Genomic DNA, 13,511 nt, shown 5'->3' with positions numbered 1-13,511 from the left:
TAATATTCCTTGTTTTGATCTGCAAAGACAACTGAATTTATCAGTGTAATCTACTGTTAAAACTATTGAAGATTAAACCTCAGGAATTCAATATAAGGTATTAAAAATTAGGTTCTGACAGAACCAATACTGTAAGCCTCGTCTATATCTGACTGCCCTAGTTAAAGCTCGATATGGAAATAGTTTTTGAAGTCTAACGTAATTGAACATAACTGTCTTTAAAAGCAGTTGCAAAGTAAAAAAAAAAAAAAAAAAAAAAAAAAAGAGCAGGAAGGCCTATTCATACCGAAATGCATCATGAACTGGAATCTCCTCGTAAAAATTACATTATCATAATCATCATTTCCTTTATTATTCTTAATTAGGATATTCGTCCTTTTCAAAAGAGCAAAAGTGCAAGTGAAAGTCAGACGGACCAAAAGGGACATTACTGCTTCGCAAAATCGGAAGGTCACAGAACAATGTCACAGCAATTTCCTCTATTCCCTGAAAACCAGCCCCGACGCGAATCCTATTTTGGGAGTTGATTCAAGAATGATTTCGTCTCCTCATACGGACATATAAGGGTTATCAGAAGCTCCCACACACACCCACTGTCTCCTCAAACCTCCTTCTCAACCACCACCAACACCTCCACCTCCACCTCCTCCTCCTCCTCCTCCTCCTCCTGCAACGCCCTCACACAGCCCACACCCACCCTCCCCGTCATCCGACTACTGGTGCATCATCATAATATCAAGTTGCAGACATGGGCAGACAAGGTTCTTTTCTACATGCCCTGACACTACGACAAAATGGATCTCATGACGGATAGACTATTTTTTTTATGGAAAGAAAAACCCTCGCAAGAAAGATGCAAAAAAAAAAAAGGGGAGGGTCAGGACAGTAATCAAAGGATAAAAAGCTCCATTTATTCATTCCCCTCTCCGTGTGTGAACGCCCAAGTACTAAAGACGTCTGAATCTCGGACCTTTCTTTTTTCATCTGACAACTATTTAGCCTAAAAAATGGCACCGAGACGCCTCCCAGAGTGAAATTTGACAGTGAGAATCTTCATATATTAAGAGAATTTTATTCAGAGAACTCGGTCGTTTTACTCTCAACCATGAATGCATAATAAATAAGCGTATCTTGTGATAGCACAGATCCAGTTCTGAGAAGGATACGATAATGAACGTGTCGTCGTATCAGTAATCTCCAAAATTATACAATTTTGTCATTTATTTTCTCACTAAACTTTAGTCGTTATGTCTCGACTCCGTTAAAAAAGTCTTGAACTGTTTACCATGAATGCTTCCTGCCTAGTTAAAGTAAGGAGAATCTCGTAAATTAAATTGAATTGAATAAAGAATTTAGTCCAAAGGAAAAGCACTGGGACCTATGAGGTCATTCAGCGCTGAGACGGAAATTGACAGTAAAAGGTTTGAAAGATGTAACAGCAGGAAAACCTCACAGTTGCACTATAAATAAATTGCTAGGAGAGGGTGGAAAGTAAGATGGAAGAAAGAGAATATGAAAGGAGGTACAGTAAAAGGAACAATAGGGTTTGCAGCCAGGGGCCGAAGGAACGCTGCAGAGAATCTTAAGTAATGCCTACAGTACACCGCATAAGGTGCACTGACGGCACTAACCCCTCCCTCCTTACGGGGGAGAATCGAGTAAAGGAGGCGATATTTTTATCAAACACCCAATAAGGAAAAAGTCAAGGCCAGAATCTACATGAAGAACGGAGACCAAATGATTTCCAGAGGACAAACTTACATTAAAAATCGAGACGAAGACGAAAAATTATTTTTATTTCAACGTGTTTATCTCGTTTCAGAAAGTTCAGTAACTGAGGCAAGCGCAGTTATGCTTAGATCAGTATCAGTAGACAGTGGTGTCACTTCCTCTCCTTGAAGAAATGGCAACGTCGATGGCCTACGAGTCTGTGACACCAGTTGGACAAACTAATTAACAAAATCTAGAGTTAATTAAAATGGAATGATTAAGAGGAAGGTAGAAAGAGAGAGAGAGAGAGAGAGAGAGAGAGAGAGAGAGAGAGAGAGAGAGAGAGCGCAGCTCCCAGAGGTAAAATCTCCAAAGTAGTACTTGATGAAAAAGGGAGAGAAGTTACTTTAGTATAAAGGCAGAGCAAGACAAGGTTCTAGGAAAACAATGAACTACCAATGTGACTTTCCCCTACAATTGAGAGCATTTTATGCAGGGCTTCTCATAAACAGACTGAACTCTCAAAGATTGGACAAACATGGCATACAGCTGGAGAAGCTGCTCTTACAGACATCATGACTAGAATGAAAAGCCAACCACAGAGGATACTATCAGTAGAGGATTCATTATAACAGTGATAGTTGCGGATTTTTTCATCTGCACTATTCGTGGGATTGCACATACACACATTCGGTGCATCTTAAAAGCTTTGTATTAAGTATGATTAATAAATGAATTGTAGATTATATATATATATATATATATATATATATATATATATATATATATATATATATATATATATATAAATTTTCTGACTCACATCAAGATCGAACCTCAGGTCTTTCAATTGAAAGGCAAGGACGCTGCCCACTAGGCCACACAAGCCATAAAAGAAGTTGGAACCTGAGTGCCACTGCACCCAAGGAATTACCTGGGCAAGCTAACTGCATGAGTGTGTGTCGAATTCAGATACATTCTACTAGAGCTTAATAAACTCATGATACTCCAGGTTCGATTCCTATCGCGGATTGTAAGAATGTTCTCAGTTTGCTTCCCTTTCTGGTAAAGGTTTGTAGTGATAAGCATATAAAAAATGGAAAAAAAAAAGAGACAAAATCACGAAGTTACATGGTCACTGGGCCTAATAACAAGGAAAGAAGAAAACATACATACATATATGTATAAATTATATATATATATATATATATATATATATATATATATATATATATATATATATATATATATATATTATATGTATTTATACCATCACGATTAGGTACGAAGCAAAACAAAAAAACTTTTTCCCAGCTCACTAAGATGACCGCGCCCGTGATGTTGGCATTACCATATTATGCGAATCAACATCTACGTCGCAAGAAAAGGCTACACCTAACTTCCACCAAACACGCCTCTCTCTCTCTCTCTCTCTCTCTCTCTCTCTCTCTCTCTCTCTCTCTCTCTCTCTCTCAGCAAACAAACATTTCATAGAAACTGATTTAAATCAACATCGTCAGTTGCACATGCCGTTTACGTGTTAAGATATAGAAATGATGCATGCATGACAAATGACGCTGCAACGCCAGATACAAAACAAGCCAATCAGTCCATAATACAACGCAAATAAGAACTTCAGGTGTAAAAAAAATTGGTTATTAACATCCGTAGGCGTTCGCGTGGAGGAGAGCGAAGCGGACTGCAGCAACAGCCTTCGACCGAATAGACTTAAATCTCGAGATGCGGCGGTAATTGGAGGGCCCGGTAACGGAGGGCGGGTCCGCCTCTCTAAATGGAGAGGCCACCTGCGACCTTCTGCTGGAGGAGCTGCTTGTCAAGTCGTGGCCCGATCGCCGTGTTATTCTGTAAATGACTTGTAGGGAACCTTCACACGTCGTTAGCTCTGCGACGGACTTGCATATACTTCTTCTTCCTCTGTTCCTTCTTCTTATTTTTCTTCTTCGTCTTCGTCTTCTTCTACTTCTGCTTCTGCTTCTTCTTCGTCTTCTACTTCTTCTTCTTCTTCTTCTTCTTCTTCTTCTTCTTCTTCTTATTCTTATTATTATTATTATTATTATTATTATTATTATTATTATTATTATTATTCAGAAGATGAACCCTATTCATATGGAACAAGCCCACCACACGGGCCATTAGCTTGAACAATTCAAGCTTCCAAAGAATATGGTGTTCATTAGCAAAAAGTAAGAGGAGGGAAAGCGAAATACAGAAAGAAGAGATCTCACTTATTAAAAAAGAAAATAATAAATTAACAAATTAATAAATGGATAAAAATGTAAGTAAATTATTTAAATGCTCGGAGAATTATATTAGGGCAGTACTACATTGTACCTCCGCTTGAACTTTTGAGTTCCCTATGCGTTTGCTTACAGGTACAAAGGGCGTAACCTCTGCAATGTACTTGCATATTCGAGTATACGTAGTCATCTTTGTAATGTACATGTATACATGTGCACACGTCCTTACCTATGTAAACTCGAATTGGAATACAAAATTTAGGTCAAAGGCCAACACTGGAACCTACGAGGTCATTAAGTCCTGGAAGGGGAATTAAAAGTAAAAAGGTTTGAAATGTGTAACAGGAGGAAACCCTCGCAGTTGCAATATGAAACACGTATAAAATGCGCCGTTGTTTCTTCGGCGCAATCGAGTTCTCTGTACAGGCGCTACAGCATATAATCAAGGCCACCGAAAATAGATCTACCTTTCGGTGGTATCGGTATAATGCTGCGTGAGCGGCGGCCCATGAAACTTTAACCACGGTCCGGTGGTGGCCTATTCTATATCGCTGAAAGAAGCACGATAATGGCTAACTTTAACCTTAAATAAAATAAAAACCACTGAGGCTAGAGGGCTGCAATTTGGTATGTTTGATGATTGGAGGGTGGATGATCAACATACCAATTAGCATCCCTCTAGCCTCAGTAGTTTTTAAGATCTGAGGGAGGACAGAAAAAGTGCGGACAGAAAAAAGTGCGGACGGACAGACGAAGCCGGCGCAATAGTTTTCTTTTCAGAAAACTAAAAACTCTTATGAGAGGGTCGAAAGTAAAATGGAAGAGAAATAATATGAACGGAGGTACAGTAAAAGGAATGAAAGGGGTTACAGCTAGATGCCTTAGTAATGCGTACAGTGCACCTCGTGAGGTGACGGCACTACCCCCACTACGGAATTACCTCTGTAAATGTAATTGCATATACGTACACATTAGTAATCACGTCGTTACTTCTGTAACGTTCTTGCACATACATACACATGTCGTTACATCTGAGACATACTTACATATACGTACACACATCGTTACATCTGTGACGTTCTTGCATATAGATACACATGTCGTTACACCTGTGACGTACTTGCATAAACGTACACACGTCGTTACATCTGTGACGTACTTGCATATACATACACGTTTTACATCTGTGACGTACTTGCATATACGTACACGACGTTACATCTGTGGCGTACTTACATATACATACATATGTTTTTACATCTGTGATGTAATTGCATACACATACACATGTCGTTACCTCTGTGACGCACTTGCATGTACATTATACGTCGTTATCTCTGTGACGTTCTTCCATATATGTGTACATAAAGGACACACCTCTTTACCATTATAACATACTTGCTTATACGCACAAACATTGTTACCTTTGAGACTTACACGAGTTGCACAGACGTATACAAACCTCGTTATCTCTGAACGCCACCTACATATAAGTACAGTCATCGTTTAGTGTACTTGCGTACACGTACACCCAATGTAACCCTTAAAAAGCTTCCTGGCTGTAATGTTACCATTACTTATCCACTGGCCTTTTACTGAGTGACCTTCAGTCAATAAGAAGATCCGAATCTCCGGATTTTCTGTTCATTAGGTAAATGAAAGACGCCCAAACGGGTCTGATTAACAAACGACGCTCTAAAGGTACCCCTTAAAATGGGCCTGATTTTCGACACCATAGCTAGACTTACTTATTTTTTAGTTCAATGAAAGACGCCCAAACGGGTCTGATTAACACAAGACGCTCTAAAGGTACCACTGAAAAACGGGGTTGATTTTCGACACCACAACTAAAATTATTTATTTGTTAGCTCGATGAAAGACGCCCAAACGGGTCTGATTAACAAACGACGCTCTAAAGCTACCGCTGAAAAACGGGGCTGATTTTCGACACCACAACTAAAGTTATTTTTTACCTCAATGAAAGACGCCCAAACGGGTCTGATTAACAAACGACGCTCTAAAGGTACCACTGAAAAACAGGTCTGATTTTCGATACCACAACTAAAAATTATCTATTTTTAGCTCAGTGGAAGACGCCCAAACGGGCCTGATTAACAAAAGACGCCCTGAAGGTACCACTGAAAAACGCGGCTGATTTTCAACACCATAATTAAGATATACATATATTTTTAGTGTACTATAAGCAAATGTTAATATGGATAAAGAATATACAGCGACTAGGAAATGATTGCACTAGTTACTGGAGGTAGCGTAAGAAATAAAAAGAAGAAATCTATTCTGTTGACGAAGTAACTGAGGATATTTAGCAAGTTCACTCAAAGCTATATTAATCCTGATAAAATACAAAATAAAAGGTAAATAACCACACCAGCTACCGATGTAATTGGGAGTACCAGTTAGGAAACGTCTGCGTGTGACTCTCACGTCAGCAAAAAGGAAAAAAAAAAAGCTTCCCGATACGCCTACAGATAAAATTCTTCGTAGTCTCTAATAACAATTAGGTATTTTCCATACAAATGACCAGTCTCGCCGTTTCCAGCACACACGCTTCACGAAATACGATCCACGCTCCGCACGGGGGGAGGTTATACCACGGCCGGACTTCTCGAAATGGAAGAAGCTACCATTAGAGAACGTCCTCTTCATGTGATGCCTCTTTACTTTTCTTTTCTTTTTTTCTTTTTGTTTTAAGTGCTTTCCTGTAAAACTGTCCCCGACAGCAAACGCTTTTCTATTCCCTTTAGATAGTCGATATCAAAATATCTATTTAAATGGGTACACAAACTCATGGACGTATTCACAGATACCGCTACTTTTATTCATACATACATATATACATACACACACACACACACATATATATATATATATATATATATATATATATAAATTTATATAAATATATATATATATATATATATATATATATATATATATATATAACATGCATATATACATACGAGTATATATGTATATACAGTATATACATGTATACACATATATTTACGCATATATATAATTTACATATATAAATATATATATGCATATATACATATATATATGTATATATATACATGTATACACACTTATGTATGTTATATATATATATATATATATATATATATATATATATATATATATATATATTATATATATATATATATATATATATATATATATATATATATATATATATATATATACAGTATGTACATACATACATGTATATACAGTATATATGTACATATAAAAATGAGAACATAACATGAACAAATGCCTTCAGTGGTAATATTTACACCATCATCAAAGACTCTAAGACTCTCGTGTCTCGGTAGGAATATGAGACGGTGGCTGATTACGCCCCTAAAAAAAACACTGTAATAGCCACCTCATGGAGATAGAAGCCAGATATTTGTCACTGACAAGCTACTTTTGGTGCTGTCGCTCATGTAAGACGATATTAAGAGAAAAACATTTTTCAGGTTGAATTAATTTATATCACACCGGCAAGAAGTAGATAATATGGCTAGACTTCCCTCTGGCTATATATATTCAGCAGCCTAGGCTAGCCAATAAAAGAGATTAGTGAACGCTAATATTATCAGAAGCTTATATCGACTGCCTTGCAAAGTCTCGGGGGAGACGCAAAGTGATTCTTGTATCTAAACATCTTAAGAAGGGTCAGGTGTGAGTACGTGGTAGAAAGATGTTATAGTGTGCAAATTAGCATCAGTTTTTCTGGGTGTTTTTCAAGTACACTTATATATATCTGGAAGAAAAGAGTTAACATGTACTTCAAACTTGATTTCCAAAAAACTCTGGCAAGCTCTCAGAACGTAAGGCTAGATCCACCCCTGCCGGCAGTATCACAGGGAAGGCTATAAAGAATATATACCTTAAACACAACGACCCCATAGGGGGGTAGTGCCGTCAGTGCACCTCATGGGGTGCACCGTAGGCATTACTAAAGGTTCTTTACAGCGTCCCTTCGGCCCCTAGCTGCAACCCCTTTCACTCCTTTTACTGTACCTCCATTCATATCTTTCTTCCATCTTGCTATCCACCCTCTCCTAACAATTATTTCATTGAGCAACTGCGAGGTTTTCCTCCTGTTACACCTTTCAAACCTACTTACTCTCAATTTCCTTTCCAGCGCTGAATGACCTCATAGGTCCCAGTGCTTGGCATTTGGCCTAAACTCTATATATTCCATTCTATTTCATTCAAACTCAACGAAATCATGTGTACCATCTCATCAATCTTCAGAAGAAGAAGAAGAAGAACGCTGTTGTCGATCGCTTTTGGTGAAATGCTCACAGAACACGAGTAGCTGGATCTCGGGATGGGTATTCATGCCTCTGGAAGAGCGGTGGGTCTGGAAACGGCTTCCTGGGGCTCGGTCACCCCATATGGCGGCAGCTACCCTTGAAAGTCCTGAAGGAAATGGGGAGTGGCTAAACCTCCCTCCTTTCAGGTTACCTACTCAGAAGGTAGATGGTGTTAGAAGATAGAAAGGAAGAATCTGCGTTTTCCTGTCGTCACTTAGTATGAAGAGCATTCCCAAAAAGAGTTTTACACGTTTCATGTTTTTTAATTTACAAGTTGATTTACAGGGAAGATTTTGATGCTGTTGTAATGCTGTGACAGGATACAGTTCAACACAAGCAGAAGTGCTTTGCTTGGGCTGAAATGTTGAAATTGGATACAGTTTAACATAAGTGGCCTGCAGGTGCTTTCCTTAAGCTGAAATGTTGTAATAGGATACAGTTTAACAAAAGCAGAGGTGCTTTGCTTAAGCTGATATGTTGCAAAACGATACAGTTCGGCATAGAGGTACTTTGCTCAAATGGCGATTTTGTTAACATCATTTGATAGGATTCTCTCCACACCGAATTCTACCTCTTTCCCTTTTTACGGAACAGGAAAGGAGGCAGCCATTACAGAAGTCTTTAAATACCAACCACACCATCCCAGCTGCGCCATGAAATATTCGGCAATTATGGCGTGGGCCTTAAGTGGCTCCCATCTCATGATAAAGTTAATGTGCCCCGACACGTCCTTAGGATTATCATCCCAAAATGGCCACAAGGCAGAGGATCAGAGAAGGAGCGATGGAAGGTAAGAGTAGCTATCTATGAGAGAGAGAGAGAGAGAGAGAGAGAGAGAGAGAGAGAGAGAGAGAGAGGAAGCTATGGAAGGTAAGAATGGCTTTTTGAGAGAGAGAGAGAGAGAGAGAGAGAGAGAGAGAGAGAGAGAGAGAGAGAGAGAGAGAACAGTTCCATTCCTCTTCATTATTTGTACTGGTTACTGAAAGCACTTTTGTCAAACATGACTTTAGAATTGAAATACAAAGTATGAGATCGAGTAGGAATCCAACCTGAATTGGGATCGTTAAACAACCAGTAGTATCACTTCTTGGTTCAGTTGGCAGATATCAAAGGAGAGAGAGAGAGAGAGAGAGAGAGAGAGAGAGAGAGAGAGAGAGCCCCCTTCACACACACTCACAGCCAAGAAGGGAGTGTTGCGGCTGGAAGAAGACCTCATAAAATAGCCGAATAACAGCAGAGGAATTTCCAAAAGACACGAATTACCAGACAACTGCTGTTTCTGATTTGCATAGAAGTGTTTGTCTGGCCAGTCACACATTCAGCGAAATCCTTCAATGACACGAAGGCAGCGCCAGTCTGGAAGGCCGCTCCTCTGCAAGCCATGTCCTTCATCTCTTTCAAAAAAAATGTTTTTTTTGTTATGATTATAAAATATTAGCGGCTTCATTCACTTTGGCAAGAGGCTCATCAGCAGCTCGTCAAACCACTGTACTAGCTTTGCCATTTTTTTTACACGCATTCTCTCTATCTAACTCCATCTATACAGTATTTTCTATGTCATCCTCTCCTTCCCTCCTCTCTAGTTTCCAATCTTATGCTGTATTTTTATTATCATTTTTATTTTTTTTCTACTATTCTCCATATAATTACTGTCATTTCCATTATTATGAAATCTATTTTTTCTACTTCAACAACTGTGTGGGTATTGCCGATAATTATTTTTATATCGTGTTACCTTATGTAACTAGACCGTGTGTATTGTATTTGTATATTCCACGTATATGGCCCTGAGTCGCAATAAAGATTATTATTATTATTATTATTATTATTATTATTATTATTATTAACCTGATCAAGAAATCAAAGGACTTATGGCACTCATTCCTTTTGTAAATAAATCCATAATAATGAATAAAAATGCCAACGAAATGACATTCCTCAACACACATTAAAACACGTAACATACGAGAAGCAACTTTGACAGCTTTTGCTCAAAGCAGAAATGTGTATCCAAAATTACGACAGCTATTTCTTTTACACCCAAAAATTTCTAGTAAGCACAGTGCTGTCAACGATAAGAGAAAAATTCAACCCTACGTTCATTAAATCTAACTGAAATGATGTGCTCTTGAAACTTGCATAGTAGAAATTAGTCACAGATCATTTAAAAGAAAACAATAATAACCGTTATTTTCAGTAGCAGGTATGAGATGTAGCATATTCTGGCTATAAGAGGAATATATTGATTTTGCGTTACATAAAAGGAGGATAGATAAAAGACATTGCACTGCCAAAACAGGAGGGAAACCATGTGAAAATTTCAAAACAAAACACTGCATAACCATTCCACAGCTACTGGCAGTGAATTAGTTACTGCTTCCAAGACAACCAACAATTTACAAAATTAGTTACAGTATTAAGTAAGACCCACAATTCAATAAGATATAAATAACAACAGGGAAGTCTAGACACAACTATAATTAAAGGCGATTGGATTCATACGCAAGAACGAGTTAAAACATACAAAAATAGGAAAGAATAACAAAGAATGTAAAAAGAAAGAAAACCCCCAACTAGACGAGAGGACTTACCGCCAACCTAAAGTAGCAAATCATTATTTGATAACAGAGAAATTGCGGCGAGAGAAGGCTGAAACTAATGTCATAAAAACATTGGGCTTGTTATAATCAGGCTTCCAAGGGAGCCCAATGATAAGGCCTCCATTCAATTAATTAGACCCCTAGGGGACCCAGATTCTCTAAGCCTTAAAAAAGGATGAAATATAAAGAATGGGCAGTAATGCTGACAGAGAGAGAGAGAGAGAGAGAGAGAGAGAGAGAGAGAGAGAGAGAGAGAGAGAGAGAGAGAGAGAAGCTATGTAGGTAAGAGTAACTTTCAATGAGAGAGAGAGAGAGAGAGAGAGAGAGAGAGAGAGAGAGAGAGAGAGAGAGAGAGAGAGAGAGAGAGAGGAAGCTATGGAAGGTAAGAGTAACTTTCAATGAGAGAGAGAGAGAGAGAGAGAGAGAGAGAGAGAGAGAGAGAGAGAGAGAGAGAGAGAGAAGCTATGGAAGGTAAGAGTAACTTTCAATGAGAGAGAGAGAGAGAGAGAGATAGAGAGAGAGAGAGAGAGAGAGAGAGAGAGAGAGAGAAAGAGAGAGAGAGAGAGAGAAGAAGCTATGGAAGGTAAGAGTAACTTTCAATGAGAGAGAGAGAGAGAGAGAGAGAGAGAGAGAGAGAGAGAGAGAGAGAGGGAGAGAGAGAGAGAGAGACACTTGTATAATGGTTCCATCCCGCGTTATTATTTGTGCTGGTTATTGAAAGCACTGATGTCAGACATGACTTTAGAACGGAAATACCCAGTAGGAGATCGAGAACAAAATCCGACCTATATTGGGATCGTTCAAATGACCAGTGGTATCACTTCTTAGTTCATTTGGCAGGATATCACAAAGAGAGAGAGAGAGAGAGAGAGAGAGAGAGAGAGAGAGAGAGAGAGAGAGAGAGAGAGAGAGGGAGAGAGAGAGAGAGAGAGAGACGACAATTGGTCAAACAAGGAGCTGGGCGTCTCGCTTCTTACCAGAGGACCTATGGCCACACCTCCGGTTCTCCTTCCCTCGGCGGTCACTTCTCAAGACAACTCGAGATATTTATTTACCACAGCACAAAGAACAACTTCATCCTTTGTACAGGACAGAAAAAAAATGAAAATAAAAAAAAGAGCCAGAGAAGACTGGAGAGAATTCTTTTCCTTCCTAAATCTCTAGGGAGGCTTCCCACTCAATAACCCTTAGGCCTACTGCCGTTCTTGAGAAGGCGAGAAAGACAAATGACAGTCTATAAAAAACCTCACTACGGCATCTCCTTTTGTCTGCATGCAAATGTTACATTCTTCTTAAAGGTAAGCAAATATTGAGCACTATGAAGTGAGCGAGCTTTTCCCAAAATACAATATATCCGCAAATAAAAATAAACAATTTAAACAAATGCATTCTTACTGGACAATCTGTAGTACTTACAAGTTTGTAATCTCCACATTAAACTAGATGCTTGATAAATTCATTCCACTGTCATTACTTGAATGTCGTCTTCTTTGAACTGAGAGATTCTTAAAAATCCAAAATCATTTACATTTATTACAAAATTCAAATAAAAAAAAACATGATAGGAGTGTGCTTCAACACAATTACAGTTTTACCACGCACAATTCAAATCTCTATTGACAAAGAATTCGTAACTGGCACATGCACCTGGATCTTTTATTATACGGAGGATAAATCTTGCAAGTAAAATAGCTAGAAATTAATCATTTCATTAATCATTAAAATAACTACAACTGTAATAGCATTAACATTTCGGGACTCGATGAGTGGCATAAATCGATGGCTGCTCATTGAAGTACAAATAAAAAAATAATAAGGTGTCATAACCACCATGAAAAACAAATGGAACCAAAACAAAAGAAAAAAAAATTAAAATGGTGGGTTACGTGGAGGATCAACATTTTCCCCTCCCTTCAGGTAAACAGACCAAACTCTATTTGACATCTGATAACAAACACAGTCATTCAAACCCACCACACTTTTTTTTTTCTTCAGTCATAACAAACTCGTATATAGGCATCCCAAATAGAGAAAGTTTTATCTTTTCATTTAATCAACAAGATTCACAACACCAAAGTAAAATGGATAAAAAAGATCTCAATTCTGCCGACTGGAAACATAAAGATGTTGATTCTCCATAACTTCAAGAGTAAAAATGAAATACAAGAAAAAACAAGTAAAAAATGCGCCGAAGAAAGAGTTTTCTGTACAGCGTACAATGCTGTATTAAAGTCTCAGCCACGGCCTATGAAACACATCCGCGGCCCATGAAACTTTCAGCCTCTGTTGCTGGCACCTGTAGCGGTGCCAGATGCACAATCATGGCTAACTTTAACCCTAAATAAAATAAAAACTACTGAGACTAGAGGGCTGCAATTTGGTATGTTTGATGATTGGAGGGTGGATGATCAACATAACAATTTGCAGCCCTCTAGCCTCAGTAGTTTTTAAGATCTAAGGGTGGACAGAAAATGTGCGGACGGACGGACAAATCGCCATCTCAATAGTTTTCTTTTACAGAAGACTAAAAAGGGTTAAATTTCCAATTTCTGATGACTGAACAGATAAGACTGTAAACTGTAATCTTGAACATT

General features: G+C 38.4%; 1 protein-coding gene across 2 annotated transcripts in view; it reads right to left on the bottom strand.

Moving 5' to 3' along the window:
* Window positions 1-13,511, bottom strand: part of Col4a1 (Collagen type IV alpha 1) — a 250,469-nt gene that overhangs the window by 168,429 nt on the left and 68,529 nt on the right. The window lies entirely within an intron of this gene.

This window comes from Macrobrachium rosenbergii, chromosome 2 (genome assembly GCF_040412425.1).
Source record: "Macrobrachium rosenbergii isolate ZJJX-2024 chromosome 2, ASM4041242v1, whole genome shotgun sequence".
In the NCBI taxonomy this organism is placed as follows: Eukaryota; Metazoa; Arthropoda; class Malacostraca; order Decapoda; family Palaemonidae; genus Macrobrachium; species Macrobrachium rosenbergii.
This window is presented reverse-complemented; position numbering and strand designations above follow the sequence as displayed.